Source organism: Neomonachus schauinslandi, chromosome 12 (assembly GCF_002201575.2).
Source record: "Neomonachus schauinslandi chromosome 12, ASM220157v2, whole genome shotgun sequence".
NCBI classification, from domain to species: Eukaryota; Metazoa; Chordata; class Mammalia; order Carnivora; family Phocidae; genus Neomonachus; species Neomonachus schauinslandi.
The window spans coordinates 33991156-34007605 of NC_058414.1; the positions used below are offsets into that span (position 1 = coordinate 33991156).

The 16450-nt window shown below is 44.2% G+C and overlaps 1 protein-coding gene across 2 annotated transcripts in view; it reads left to right on the top strand.

Moving 5' to 3' along the window:
* CDK14 (cyclin dependent kinase 14) overlaps positions 1–16450 on the top strand; it is a 546170-nt gene that overhangs the window by 383020 nt on the left and 146700 nt on the right. The window lies entirely within an intron of this gene.

Genomic DNA, 16450 nt, shown 5'->3' on the forward strand with positions numbered 1-16450 from the left:
ATATGGGCATCTAGTTACTATAAGACACACGGATTTATGTATTATATTTTTATTAGCAACTTTTTTTAAAAATCTGTGTTCAAGATGAAACGAAAATGACTGGAATGAGTCTCTTCTAGTTTGTTTCCGTTGTATTTTTTAAAAAGCTTGTCAGGTTTTCTGGACTGATAATATGGCCTCTTACGAAGAATTATTTCCTGCACAGTGTGAAGCAGTATCCCCTTAACTTATTCCCTTGGCCTCTGGAGTCTCTCCCCATGATCTGTTTTAAGGCTGATGCTGTGTGGCAGTAAGGAAGAACTCTTTGGGGCATCAATATTTTAAGCCCTCGAAGTAGACATTTTTCATCAGATGAAACCACTGAATCCTTCAGAAGTGCTAACACCTGGTTTTTTTGCTGGGAGTATGTGAACTGTGGTTTTTACTGATCCCCTTGTCCTATTGAGGATACGGCGTACTTCATGAGGTTGTATTTTTCACATCATGGCACCATCTTCTCACCCAGTGGAATACGATGTCCTTATCGAGGCTCATTCATTTATCAGCATGCATGATTCACCGTTTTCATAACAAATGCATTTACCCCATGAATCCGCTTCCTGTATTGTAGTATCATAAAATGGAAGTGTGATTTTTGTTGGTCTTCGTGGTGGTGGTGGTGGTGATCTTCCCACCCAGCTGACTTCTACAGCCTCACCAACACTGATCATCATTCAGGGAAGATTTTTGAAAAGGATCATTCCTCCTCCTGGCAAAACTAAATAAGTGCTCTCACAATCCTGATGACATTATAAACTGATGTGATGATTCTACAGAATACATTAGAAAAAAATTTAAAATAGTCATATCATTTGGCTTAGAAACCAGGTTTCTCAAAGTTGCTAAATAGTCACAAGGACACAAAGATTTCTGAATAGAAAAGTCCAACAATAGGGAAATACATAAATTGTTATTATTACTACCACTACTATTACTATTAACTAACAAAGCACCATGGTAATTATTTTTTATGCATTACCTCATTTAACTCTCACCATGTTGTGAAATAGGTGTTATTGTTATTTCTAACCATAGCAGAAAAGTGTGTCTAAAAGAAACTAAGCCACACATCAGAAGGGTAATGATTATGATGATGATGATGATGATAGTCATGGCAGCCGACATTCACTGTCACTATGGCACGTGGTATGCTAAGTACTTTGCATGACCAAGAGCACAAAGAGGTAGGTATTCTCTGTTATACCCATTTTACCAAAGAAGAAACTGAAGCACGGGGAAGTTAACTAGAATAAAAGAGGTTAAATTACAGCATTGAGAATATTTCAGTTGGATTTGAGTGCAGATAGATTGATTTCAGAGGCCACACTCTTTTTTTTTTTTTTAAGATTTTATTTATTCATTTGAGACACAGAGATAGAGAGAGGGAGAGAGAGCATGAGCAGGGGGAGAGGCAGAGGGAGAGGGAGAAGCAGGCTCCCCGCTGAGCCAGGAGCCCGATGCGGGACTCGATCCCAGGACCCTGGGATTATGACCTGAGCTGAAGGCAGCCGCTTAACCATCTGAGCGTCCCAGGTGCCCCTAGAGGCCACACTCTTATCATTGTGCCTACCAAGATCATGTGGTTGGTATGTGAATGGCAGACCAAAACCCAAACTCAGATCTCGTGGACAGTCTCTTAGTCACTGAGAAGCACAGCTAATTAGTGAAGCTAATTCCATATGATGGATTGTCTTGTATGTGATGTGATTATCTACTGTCTTCAGAGGTAAATGGGGGTAAAAAATATAACACACAGAGGTTATCAAGGATAGGAAGAAATGAGTTCACTCATCATATTAGAATTACACTCCCAGTTTCTGGGACTCTCTGAACACCTCTTCCTAGTTTCTTAGCAACCTGAGTACTTAATGTTCTCATCTTCCATATGTGTGCCGCTGAGTCTGCACCCATGAACATTCTTTCTACCCAACCAGCTAAGAGTTTTCTGCCCTCCCCTCACTCCAGGCACAGTCCAGCCTGGCCTCAAATGCAAATAGTGTTGAATAACTTTAAAGTGATTTAAGAATTGTGGATGTATGTCTTGAGGTGTTTTGTTTGCTCAGTTATATCACCACTGGCATCATCTTTAAAAAGTGAGGTCTTCTTGGCCAGGAATGGGAGGGTCTGTGTGCTTTCAAAATGTTTGTGTCTAATCTAGTAACGGGACTTTTCACAGTACGTGTTAATAAGAGAATCAGACAAAACTGGATTGCCTTACACTTTACTACAGCTGTACCTGTCACTTTGTTCAGATCTCTTAATTCTGAAGTCAGCGACAGAACAGCCCATAAATTAAGGAGATGGGTTTCTACCAAGGGATTGTCCAAAGATAGAAAAGTCATTTTCAATGACATCTTGGGGGAAACCCAGCTCATCAGTTCAAGTAGGAGGTGGTTTAAAGCTTACACAGTGAATAACTTAGTAGAAGACAGTGAGTTTTATGACTTCGGTCTCTTAAATTGTACTTATGCAAGTGTGGTACATGGGATGAGAAAGTGCTGAAGATGATGGTTCCGGTTTTTGGACTCAGGTCTCGTACTTTAAGGGACTGTGGATGACCTTGATCATACGGCCGCTGCCTCCTTCTGACAAGGCTAGTGGGCAAAAGAAAGACCTAATGGCTCTGTTTGTAAATTGCAGTGTAGTCTGAAAATGCATCTACCAAGGACAACCTTGTGCGATTAAGACTCTGAGTGAACTGCCAGTACACTGTCTTTAAAGCAATGCTGGAAAAGAAGAGCGGCCGGGAGTATTTTCTTCCTTTTTGAGTTGTATGTATACTTAAAAGAATGAGTCCCTTAGGACTCTAGGCAGCAGTGCCATGGGCCAAAATTCCTAATTTTTTTTATCTTTCAAAAATGCCCACCACCCTCCATCTCTGTTCTTCAACTTGTTGCACTGTAAGCCTATTTTAATGATAAGGAACAGTAAGGCAGACATGGATGAATCTTAAACCATCTAGGTGAGCTCTTTGAAAGGACTGTTACCTGCCTTTTTAGTGACCGTGGTCGTTAGAAGACTCTGCGCCTTGGTTGGACTGGCCTTTTGCTCCCATTTGTTGACAGGCAGGCTTGTAAGACTGTCCTTTGTCCCCCGCAGCCTGTTAGCGGGAGGATGGGGGCATGGCGGAGAGGGAATGATGGATGAGATGTTGCCTTCCTGAGAGATCAGAAGAGCTGACAGCTTCAGCTGTGTAGGAGGTCACACCATGTCGACATCCAGACCCCCAACTTTTGGGAGACTCTGTCCTTTACTGAAAATAATAAACTATCCTGGCAATGTTTTTTGACGTGTTGGTAATCCAGGTGAAAACAACTTCTTAAGAAACAAGACAGGATGGTCTTACAGAAGTTTGATGGAAGATAGGAAGAAATACCCATTGCTGGTCCAACCCCTGATTTGTCTAAGGTTTTTAATCTCCATTTTGTCTTTCACACGGGGATAAAATTCATGGTCAAGGTCATCATATGTGTTTAAATTACTTTCATGGTATAATCTAACGGGAGTCCATTAGATCTCTAGAGTCCAGAGACCGTCCCTTCTCCCCTCCCCCCACCAGTCACCATTTGCTGTGTGACCCTTGGAAGTCGCTCAGCCTGTTCCAAACACCATTTGTGTATCTCTGTATAAATCAGGGATCCCCATTTAGGGTTTATTATTTATTAGATCACATTTCATATTTCCATATGCTGAAGCTTCCTCCCCCCAACCCCTCTGGGCATTATAAACTCTCTGTCCAAACTGTGATGCAGGATACATTAGAGTCTGTGTGTTTCTCACTTGGAATACCTGTAGGACAGGTTCAGCCTTTCTTTTCCTTGGGACACTTAGACGGGCCTAAGAGCTCTTGGCCTACCATTGCCACCCTTTGCTATTTAATTGTGGAGTTAGCACTAAGTATCAGTGTCTCAGCCAGTGCTGGCTACCGTAACAGAATGCGGTAGGCTGGGTGGCTGGAACAGTGAACATTTATTTCTCACAGTTCTGGAAGCTGGAAGTTCAAGATCAGGGTGCCGGCATGGTTAGATTCTTGGTGAGGGCCCTTTTCCTGATTATGCCTTTACATGGCTTTTGTCAGAATGTGCACAAAAAGAGATCCTGTGTCTCTTCCTCTTTTTATATGGGACCTAAATTCTCATCATCAGGGCCTCATCCTCCTGACCTAATTTAATCCCACTTACCTCCCAAAGACCCCTCTTCTAAATACCATCACATTGGGGTTAGGATTTCAATGAATAAGTGGGGGGGGGTTGGCACTTAGAGCACTAAGTGTTTGAAAAAACTGATTAAGGGGTGAGGAGGAATTCAAGTATCTCTCTGCTTTAGCATTAATCTCTTAGCTGATTCATATGTAACCCAGTGTGCATAACTTGCATTATTTCTAGTTACTGGAAACTGATGGGCCCAATATAGCATTGATGCATAAGTGCACCGAAATGTAATGTGAACTTAACCAGATAACCCACGATAATCTAAGGTGGTGCTGATGAGGCTAAATTAACACCAGTTTACAATTTAAACTTAAGAATAACAGCAATTGAAATTTACAACCATGCGGTTATAACATGGGAGATGAACCCGTAGCTCAGTGTTGTCCAGAGAATTGCAGAACTCCAGCTGTCTTGGTTTACCAGTGGTTGTCAGGAAGATCCAACGCTGTCAGAACTTGAGTGGCAGCCAAAATTCCTGAGATGATACCTCATTTTCAACTCTAAGTAATTTACTAATTTTAGATTATAGATACCAAATTTTGGCATTGGTATTCTAAATACCAGTTCTTGACCCACACTGACTCTGTCAGGAATAAGTAGCCCAGCTGTAGGTGGAAATCTATGATAATTGCATGTCAGTCGCCAAGAGAGTGGGAGCGGGAGGGGCCCGGTGGACCTAGAGCTTGTTATCGTGAACATCACCCTTTATCAGGGACCAACTTTTCCATAGCTGTCCTAGCTTCTGGCACAATCATTGGCAACAATAAGTTCCCAATAACTTTCTACGGATCAATATGTAGTAATAGACACATGTTGAAATTATGGCTAAATTATAGTTTAAATAGTTAAATTGTATAGTTAGTTAAACCCCAGTTCATTATAGCTAACTAGTACATATACAGTTGCAAAAACTATAATAAAATACTGCAGCTGTAGCACGCTCTATAGAAATACCTTGACCTAAATTTTTTAACAGCCTTCCTGCCAGTAAACTTAGCAGAGGTTTCGTTGTAACTCACACCTTCCTGCATACCCCATTCAAAGCTCTAAAAATAACAGCATCTCTTTTTGGAACAGGTAAATGTCTAGATTGCCTTTGGTAGGCAGGCTCTGACCTACATACTTCGAATACAGGCACAGCCCTTACTCGCCGCGCGGTGGGTGAGGCTTTGTCCTGCTCTCCCTCCTCCTCCCCGGCCCCGCAGACACAACACAGGAGAGGGGCTGCCTCCTTTCGAAGCCCTCCACCATTTCCAGGGGCTCTCTCCACTGCCCCACTCTAAGTGCAAGTAGGTGTCTCCATGAAAGAAGTAAACACGTAGTAAAGGGGAGAAAGAACATCCAAGCCGGTCACCTGGCAGAGACACCCTGCGGGCAAGCCTCAGAGCCCACCTGACTGTGGTTCCCCATTAACCAGCACTAAAAACGCAGGGGAAATGATTCACTTTCTGACCACCCCTTCCCCGGTCCACTGGAGTGTCTGTCACTGCTCCCAAGTCACACAGCTCCCGTTCTCGTGCTTGGCCTCGATCTCCATCCCAGCATCTGCCTGGGCTCGTTCTTCCTCTCTGGACTGGTACTGCTGCCTCAGCCTAGAGTTTGACAAGTCTTGGGGACTGGTTCCCTGTCCTGCTCTCTGGAAGAGAGGTGTGACTTCCACACTGGCTGCATTTGGATCAGAAAGGCTGTTGTCCAGGCTGGTTTAGCTCTGTAGTGTTTTTTGGTTTGTTACAGATATAATAGCCTTTCATGCATCAACCACCATGTAGAGAATCATTTCTTTGGGAAAATACTTTGTCCCAAGCAGCTCTCAAACTATTAGAACACAACTCCATTTTAGGTGCTGATATTTAATTTTTGCTTTATGGAATTTTATAGTCATAAAGGGAAAATAGGATCCCTGCTAAGCTTTCACTTGCCATTTTTACATAATGGGGTTTTCTGACTCTTGGGCAGAAACTGGTAAACAACACAAATGCTCATCAGTGAGAAAGTGGATGAATACCATCCCATTAACATTACAGTCACACGAGAGTTTGGATGAATCTCAGCAATATAATGTTAAGTGAAAAAAAAATTCCAAAAGATTAGCTACAGCCTTGCATCCTGAATATAAAGTATTAAATAATTAAAAATACTTTATAATCTTTATAAGGACAATAAAATGATATACAAACAAAAGATAGAGAATAATGAACATGAATCAGGATGGAGATTGCTTCAGGTGGGCATGGCTGGGTGATTGCATGGGGCCTGAGCTAGGATTAGATGTGGCTGTTGTTAAATAACCCAGTTCTTGTCCGGGGTGGTGAGCTCATAGGTGCTTATTCTGTTAATGGAAACAAAATTCTGTGTACTAGGTTTAAGAAAAAGAAAAAATATATATTAGATACATCCTCTTTTCTGTTACATTTGTCAGGTTGGAATAAGAATGAATGACAAGGGGCGCCTGAGTGGCTCAGTCGTTGAGCGTCTGCCTTCGGCTCGGGTCATGATCTCAGGGTCCTGGGATCGAGCCCCGCATCAGGCTCCCTGCTCAGGAGGAAGCCTGCTTCTCCCTCTCCCACTCCCCCTGCTTGTGTTCCCTCTCTCGCTATATCTCTCTGTCAAAGAAATGAATAAAATCTTTAAAAAAAAAAAAAAGAATGAATGACAAAATCAGCTTTCTTAGTAAATAGCTATAATGGGAGTATCTTTGACTCTGAGACCAATCTGAGTGTGCGCAGGAGGTCAGCAGAGGCACGGCAGGCCTTAGCTGGTGAGGTTGCTCTGCGGACCGCTCAGCTTCAGTCTGTCGGTCTTTGCTGGTCTTGCAGCCGTAAACTGCTTTGGAAGTCAACTGAGATGAATTTACAGTCCTGTTAATAAAGTGCTGGCATCTGAATGTTGAGGTGGGAAGGGCACCAGACGTAAATCCAGGTTGTGTCCTGGTTCTGTTTTTCTCTCCTAGGGCACCTGACCAGGTTGCCCTTCTTTGCAGTTACAGTTTTCTCAGCTGTGAAGTCGCTAATATTGTCCTATTTTATTGGGCTGATCGCAACTCATGAAATAATAGGTGTGAAATTGCAAACAGTAAAGCAGCTTCAGTGAGGTTATTATTGCTGCAAGTGGTATTTCTGTTTACTTCATGTTTTGGATGCATAAAATATCCATTTTGAGTATCATGTATAAATAGTATTTTGTAAATGGTAATTTTACTCTGTAGTAGGCTGAATAAGGAACACCTAAAAATATTAGACCCTAAATCTCTGGACCTGTAATTTTACCTTATTTGCAAAATATGTTTTTACGGATGGGATTAAGTTAAGGATCTTGAAATAGGGAGATTATCCTGGATTATCCAGATGGACCCTAAATGCAGTCATCAGCGTCTTTGTAAGAGAGGAGGTTTGATACAGAAGAGAAGTCAGTGTAGGGGCGGAGGCAGAAATTGGAGTGATTCAGCCACAAACCAAGGGAACCCCCTTAGCCCCCAGAAGCTGGGAGAAGCAAGAAATGGACTCTACCCTAAAACCTGGAAGGGAGGGTAACCCCGTAGATGCCTTGATTTCAGCCCAGTGAAAATGATTTCCAATTGCTGACTCCAGAACTTAAAGAGAATTAAAGTTCTGATGTTTTAAGTCAGCAAGGTTGTGATTATTTGTTACAGCACTGACAGGAAACGAATACATTCGCTTTCACATGTTCTTGAAGGAAATGTAATTTTCTAAAACATGCTCAAGGATGCAAAGTTTCATAGTGTTGCAAGCCAGTTCCGTAGCTTTGTCATTTTTAATTTTAATATAAAAATGAATATTTAAAATGCTACATTTTTGAAGGCAGAAGTTATAGTTTTGCATCTTTGTGTCTCCCGGTAATTAGCACATTGCTTTGCACACAGGTGATGCTCAGTAGATAGGAACACCACTTTCATTCGAGAAGAAAACAGTGATCAGTTTGGGCCTGTGGTGTCATATGTGACACAGACATGTGTATGTGTCTGTCCTAGAATTTTCATTGGCCTCAAGTTTGCAGCTGAAGTTAAGAGCATCAGTGGATTATTGTGTTCTGCCTGTTTCCAGAAATGATTCGAAGCCTCTTGCCATAAGAAACACCTAGGCTTTGAGACTGTTCAAGTGAGGACAGGAGAGCCGTGTGGGGGATGAGCTCGGAGGCATAGAACACCGAGCCAGACTCATGCAATCATGGTCATCTGCAGTGGGTCCTGATACGAGGTGCCCGCACCACTGAACTGGAAATTGCCCACAACCCTCTGCCCCTTCCAAATGCTACTTGAACAAATATACCCAGGTGCTCTGGATGAAGGTAACTGTGACCAGAATTTCCTCTCTACTGCCTGTGCTTTTTAGGTTGAAAAATCCAGTTAGAATGTGTTCTTTCAAGCAGCGTTTCTCACTCTTCGGTGTTGACATGGATCACCTGGGGTTCCTGTTGAATTATAGATTCTGACGCATCAGCTGGGGAGTGGAGCGCGCGCTGCCTTCTGCAGGTGATGCTGATGCTGCGAGTTCATGGACCACGTTTTGAGAAGCAGGGCTCCAGCATCTGGTGCCCCTGCCTCCAGGTCCCGCCCCATAGGTTCATTTTTCCGCATTTCGTGCCCCTGCTTCAGTCAGCCTCGCTGTGTGGCATCTGCTTGGCAACATCGCCTCCCTCCGGCCTCCGCAGCCCCCACCCTCGGGCTCCTGACCAGCGCACGTTCGCGCCCCGCAGCGCGCGGCGGGGACTGACTGGCTGAGGCTGAGCCCCAGCAACATGGCCCAGCGAAAAGAAGAGAAAAGCCGTTGAGATGAGAGTGTAATCGATGAGGGACTCAGGGTTTAGGGAGACGGGAGATGAAACAGTAGGAGAGACGGGGGAGGGGAAAGAATGAATATTTTATTGGAGGAAAACATATTTTAAATGAGCTGCTCTTGGTGCAGAATTTGCCAGTGAAGAGCATTTTCTGGAGTAGTTTCAGATTTATTCTTTAGTTACCCTAAATTCTCTAACAGCCAACTGCTTGATTTGTTCACTTACCTGCTGTTTGTGGCCCTTTGGATCCAGGCCAGAGACTTAAAAAAAAAAATCTATAAACCATCTAACTAAACTGAGGGCCTCTAAGAGACCGCCTGCTTAGATTGGGCCAGTCAGTCCCAGCCTTTGGTGACGTTAGAATCACTGGAGAGCTTTAGAAAATCCCACATACCTAGGCTGCAGCTCGGACCAGTTAAATCAGAATCACTGGGGTGGGTCCCAGTCCTTAGTGTGTTTTTTAACCTGTGTTTTTTTTTTTTTTAATGCCTCCCAGATGATTCCCATGTGCAGCCAAATGCCACTGAACTAGACCTTTACCTTCTAGCGGGTGAATTGAATTCACTTTAAGTAGAACTCAAAGAACTGTCCTTTAATTTCAGTTGCTTCCCATCTGAACCCTTGCCCTGTTGAAAACTCTGCACAATATTTGGAAACACCATCTCTTTTAATCCAGCAGTTGAGCCACTGATTAAATACTGAAGCAGCTTCTGAAGTCCCAGGCAGCTTTTCATTTTCTCAGTGTGGTAGCTCCCCCTGCTGGCCATTCTCAGTAACGGTTGCTGCTCTGCAGAATCTCACTGCTTATTCTGGGCTCTGGAACGCAACCAACCTGGAATCACAGCATCTTGGAGCTGCTTTTCTGATCCCATATGCAACCTGTATGCCATTGGCCATTGCCAAAAATGAATAGTGCAGACACTCTAACCCTTATCTAGTGGCATTGTAGGTAAAGCCTAGTGAATGGTGGAAGAGAGGAACTATATATGTGTGTGGTGTATATGCATACACACGCATATAATATACATGTGTGTGTATATATATACACCACATACATGTATATATTTGCTTATCATGCTACCAGAAAAGATTCTGATGTCAGCCATTGATTGTGCTGGTTGTCTGCAAAATAATTAATATTGAGACATACTTTTGATAGAAAATGGGGAAAGAAAGCTTTCATCCATATCTTCTCTGCCCTCCTTCATCTAATCATACCCTTTTCCTTATCAACTCACGTCTCCTTATCTATCCAGTAAATTATAATGATGGCCAAATATAAACAAAGGTAGATGCAAATGCAGGACCTCATCCTATCATGCAAACTTGTAGTATTATGTCAGAATTTTACCAAAGATGACCCTTACGTCACTGGAGGCAGAATTTGATCTTTATACTATCTGATTGCAAAATATGGTACAGTCCAACCCTTAGCTGCGATTAAACCTCATAGGGTTGCCATTCCAGTTTATACAGCTCTTGTACTTAGAATGCCCTTCTCTGTTGTACATTAATATCTTAACCCATTGGCCCTTGTTTTCCATCCGACTCCACACAGCGTAAGTCAGTCCCCCTGTGACATTGCTGTACTTCATCTGTTCGAGGTGATGGCCCACACCATTTCTTTTCAGAGGGTAGACCACCTCCTGGGACATGGGCCCACCACCCCCTTTCTGGGTACATCCTGTAGAAGACTATTTTCGTCCTTCTCCACAGGCAGCCCCTGGTACTGGCACAGCAACCCAGATGTGCTCTGACTAGTATGATTCAGTGATGTAATCTCCATTAGTTGTTTATTGCTGTGTGACAGTATTACCACAGACCTAGCCACTTATTTTTTAAAGATTTTATCCGTTTATTTGAGAGAGCGAGCACGAGTAGGGGGAGTGGCAGAGGGAGAAGCAGGCTTCCCGCTGAGCAGGGAGCCGGATGCGGGACTCGATCCCAGGACCCTGGCATCATGACTTGAGCCCAAAGCAGATGCTTAACCGACTGAGCCACCCACGCGTCCCACAGACTTAGCAACTTAGCATACATTTATCATCTCACAGTGCCTGTGGGTCAGGTATCCAGGCATGGCTTAGCTGGTGCTCTGCTTCAGGTTCTCCCAGGGCTGCAATCAAGGTGTTCAGCTGGCCTTCAGTCTTTTATGAGGTTGGGCTAGGGAAGGATCTGCTTCCAAATCATGCAGTTGTGGACAACATTCAGCTTCTTGCAAGCCATTAGACTGAGGGCCTTGAGTTTTGCTGGCTGTTGGCTGAAGCCACCTCCAGTTTCTTGTCTCTGGCCTTCCCAGTATGACTCCTTGCTTCCTCAAAGCCAGCAAGGGAAAGAGTCTCCCAGCAAGGTGAGAGTTGGCATTCTCTACAATATAATCACAGAAGTGACATCTTGTCACTTTTGCCATATTCTGTTGGTTAAAAGCAAGTCACTGGTTCCATGCACAGTCAAGGGGAGGAGGGTAAACACCAGCAGGCAGGGATTATGGGGGCTATCTTGAAGTCAGCCGACCCCAGTCCCCTTTCATTTCCACTGGGTGGTCTCCTAGAATTTGTACTCAGCTGAAAACCACGAGTCCTTGGCTCCACAGATTGTTGCCTGCCAGGTCTTTCCATCTCAAACAATCAGTAGAACCCAAGTCCTAGGCTTCATGTTTATTGCTATTAGGTTTTTCTGTGTTAGCGTCAGTGAGTTGTTCCTACCCGATTAAATATTCTTTAAGTCTGGTTGGGCCATCAGAATATTACACATCTTTTCTATTGTGTCATCTGAGAATGTAAGACATTTTTCTATGATGTTCTTTAAGTCACTGATGAAAATGGTGAAGAAGTTGGTACCTAGTAACTAGTGCGTGGTGTGTGTGTGTGTGTGTGTGTGTGTGTGTCTGGAAGGGAGAGGAGAATGAAAAAATCCTTGCTCCTCATACCCAAAACTTCTTCTGGAGTCTGGTCAGTTGGCTGTGAATCATTTAACAGCATCTGAGCCCCACGGCAGCCCTTTCTGATCCTCCTGGGAGCAAGATCGTGCCGCTCTTAAGAGCACAGTCTTTCTAGTCAAACCAAGCTGGTTTTGAATTCCAGCACCACCCACTTGAGAACTGTTTTTCTAGATAGAGCGCACACAGGCAGGAGAAGAGTTAGGAAGTCCTGCTTTTCTGTGGCTCATCTTTTAACTCTATAGCACCTGTTCCAGAGTGCAGTGTGTGACAGCCAAGCCCAGTTCTGCCGAGCTTCTTCACAGGCTGCATTTAGGACTTCTCCCTGAGGAATCATGAAGAATCCTCCAGAACCCAAAGTAGTACAGTGGTGAAGCAATTAGAATTTTAAAGATGTATGTTGTATGTGTGGACTTTCAGAGTTTTGGTGTAAAAATCATCAGTTATCTGGTTGTTCTCCATTTCCTTGCATTCGTTGCTAAGTCAGTTTGAAATCAGCCAGCACTGCCCCAAAATGCCCACCTCATAAAACCGAAAAACCTAAAGTGGGAACCCAGCACGTTGCACATCACTGCTTTAGTACATACCCATGTGAGCCAGTTTTATCTGCATTTGATAGGCCCGAGTTTCTCTGCGCCAGAGTCTCTGTGAGAGACTCCTCTGACCCTTTGACCCAGGAAAACTATTAGCAGCCCTTGTTCTGTTTAAACTGTGGGCATTCTTCAGGAAAAGCCTACGGACTCATTTTTAGCAGCCCTGGGACCTGACGGGGAAATGTGAGAATTCGTGCAACTGTTAGTAATTTGAAAAGGTAAGTAAATATTTCTGACAAGCACTAGTTCTTGAGCTCTGAGCTTTAGAAGTTTAGAATCTGCTCTTCGTCTGTCTGTGGTAAAGTAGATGTTTCAGCAGAGAGACCCTCTTTTTCTGAGTGTCGTCCTCTGCTCATCAGAGGCTGACACGGTGGGTGGGATCATTACCCGTCAGTGCGGAGGTAAGCCCAGAAGAGTAAGTCTGGGGTCCTTAAATCCTAGTTCATCAGGGTCAGGCAGTGTAAACCTCTACTGAGAAGGTGAGATCATCCCTTGTTTTTCTTAACAGATGCTAAAAGTCCAGGAAGTCACAGACACCCTTCTGGGAACTGTGTATGCATCAGTATAGGGAAGTGAGACCATTTTGTAGCTTGTGTCTTGGCATTTGCTTTCTATTACCATAAATATGCTAAAGAGTTCCAGATGTTTTTCTGGACTTTAATCCCTCTCCTGAGATCTGTATCTGTATTTCCAGCTGCTCTTTACACCCCACCCCCCCCATCTTGATCTGCAGGCTTTTCTCCCGTTCAGTAGATCTAGGATTAAACTCATTGCCCTCAGCCCCCAAATTTGCTTTATCACCTACATTCGTGATTTTTAGCTAATAACTTATTGCCTATAAAATGGCTCTTAAATGGTAAGAAATACATTTTGTTTTTTTAAAGATTTTATTTATTTGAGAGAGAGAGTACAAGCAGGGGGAGGGGCAGAGGGAGAAGCAGACTCCCTGCCGAGCAAGGAGCCTGATGCAAGACTCCATCCCAGGACCCTGAGATCATGACCTGAGCCGAAGGCAGACACTTAACGACTGAGCCACCCAGGCGCCCCAAGAAATACATCATGACTCATAAAGCACTCATATACATATACTCACACAGATGTAATGTGAATAAAAGTTTCATGAAACAATATGTACCTTTAACATGTATATTACCTTCAGATATTACCTGTTCTACTCATCTTTAGAAAAATGCTGATATGAACACTCTATGTGAAATTTACAATCTCCCAGGGGTCATGTGACCTGTAATCTGAGAAAACCTGAGAGAGATAAAGTGCAGTCCCCATTTATTCGTTCCCTGGCCCTAGCCTCCCCTTCCATAACCCAGCCAACAATCCAGTGACACTAAACTTCACGCTGTAACCCAGACACAGCATTCACTCATTCAGTCAACATGTACTGAGTGCATATTTGGTGTCAGGCTTATTTGGTGTAGGCACTAGGGATCTAAAGATATGAACACCGCAGTCTCCACTCTGAGGTCTACGGTGCAGTGCAGAGACAGACCAGTAATCTAACAATTGTAAGGCCATGCGTCGGTCCTGTAGGAATCCTGTACAAAGCCCTCAGAGATTATGAGGATCACAGCGTGTAACTTGGACCAGAAAGTCTTTCGGGGAAGGGTGGCTCAGGAGCTGAAGCTAGAAAAAAAGTAGGAGTTAACCTGGCCAGTCATGGGCAGGGCATTCCAGAAGAGGAAACCACTGTGAGAAGGTATGGGGGCATGAGCAGCAGGAGAATTTGGAGAACTGAAAGTATTTTGATACAGCCCTTCCTTATAACCAGTGTTCTCTGCTGTCGCTACCCACCCCCACCCCCATGCCCCTTTTCTGTACTTGGCCAGCTATTACTCAGTGTTCCCTCTGCCATGCAGCTGTTCTCCCCGGCCCCAGGGAACCTCAGGCACACCCCCACTTTGGGCTCTCAGCTCCTTCTCCCCACACTTCTGAGGCAGCACTTGTGTTGAAGGCAGCCCATCGCTGCCCCCCATCTGCCTCAGAGTGGGAGCACCTCCAGGCATCTCATCCTTCCATCTTCTGTGATGAACACAATAAATGTTAGCCCAGTGAAGACATGGCCCAATAAAGGAACAGAGACGTACCAGCCACGGGCACAGGTGTCAGGTGAAGCTTCTTGAGTGACCTTGTAGAAGACGTTTTAACGTATCATAGCATGTCTGTCACTTTAAGACTGAAAGCCTCCTCAGATGTTATCAACCTGCCTATTTACAGACGTGGGACCACCTTCGAAAGGTGAAAGGTCGGTGGTGCCGTTTTCTTCTGCCCTGTTTTATTTGCAAAAGATTAGTTTTTACTTTTAGGGAATACCTCTTTTTCTAACCTAAACATGTCCTGGTTGTGGAATGTCTTAGTCAATTAATAGAAATGAAAATCTGTCAGAGACAACGTACACCCAACTTTCTGCTGGGCACACGTAGCCTGTCATCTCTAACCATGCATTTAACTCAGATTGCCTTCCCAAAAAGGCCTTCACAGGAAGAAAGGCTGATTTTTAATACTTCTTTTCCTTTGCCCACTTTCTACCCACATTGTATTTCTTGTGCAAATGGCCCAGGAGTTGTAGGCAGGACAATCTGAGGTGTGGAGTCTCATCAGTCGGCGTTACAATAACTCAGAACAGGACTTAGGCATTTTCTATGCATTCTACTTACGCATTTCTTTGCATTTTGCTAACACAAACATTGTAGAGACGTGTACCCTCAGGGTCACAGCCATACCTTTACTAGGAGTGAGAGAACAAGGTTCAAGTTCCGGCTGGACTTTCTGTGGTTTATAAAACCTTCAGAGGGTCTGTGTCATATGTGATGGATTGACTGTGATCAAGTCGTGATTTTGAGCCGAAAGTTTCTCCCTTTAGTTGCTCAAGTCCTTCCCATCCTTCATGCAGATTTTAGTGGAAGCTCAAAGGGGAGCATTCCTCCAATGAGCTATGTGCGCTGCTCACGAGCCTGGTTGTCTCCCTGCCTTAAAATAATCATCGGAATTAGTGAAAAGAAGGGGGAAATGCCTTTTGCAGACACCACAGTAACTCGTGTCAGACAGTGTCTCCGTCTCCTTTCCTGTCTTACAACCCCCTTCCCCAGCCCTCTCCCTGTCTGCCCACCTCCCACCCAGCCCATCCATAGGGTTGCCTTCCTTGTGTAGATGTGCCTATTACTGTTACTGTTGATTGTGTTTGCAAAATTAATCGGTGACACTTGAAAAGAATTGTATTATCTCATCCCAGAACCCAGTGGGGAACCTCATACATGTAGTTAATCCCGACTCACCAGAGTAGGAAGCCATGAGGGAGACACTCACTGCGTGTTTGCCCCTCTGATATGAGGGCCCCGTCCCCCTAGTAAATAAACGCACAAATCATCAAAGCTCTGCATTTCCTTATTGGACAGCATTGCCTGCTAATGCTCGGATAAAGTGAATTTGCTTAATTCCCTCCCGTGATATCTGCCATTCCTCCTCTTTTCCCAGCTTCTGGCTTTATCTCTTGCCCTTTCTCACCTGTTGCACTGTGCATGTCGGTCCATCACAGTTTGAGTTACGCACGGCATGGGGCACCAGACTCTCCCATGTGGCCAGTGCCACCCTGACCTGAGCCTGTTTTCTAGGGGCACTTTGAATAATATCTAATACATAGTGCTTACTCCTGCCAGGTAGTGTTCTCACCACAAGGGAGAGGGGGATGCTGTTATCACCCCCAGTTTACAAAGGAGGGAATTGAAAGCTCAGTTCAGTGAGGAACCTCAGTGAGGTTATTTCTTGCCCATGGTCACATGACTAGTAAGTAGGGGAGCAAGGATTTGAACCCACGGAGTCTGTTTCCAGGGTCTGGGCTCTTAACCCTCCGGCTCCACTGTTCT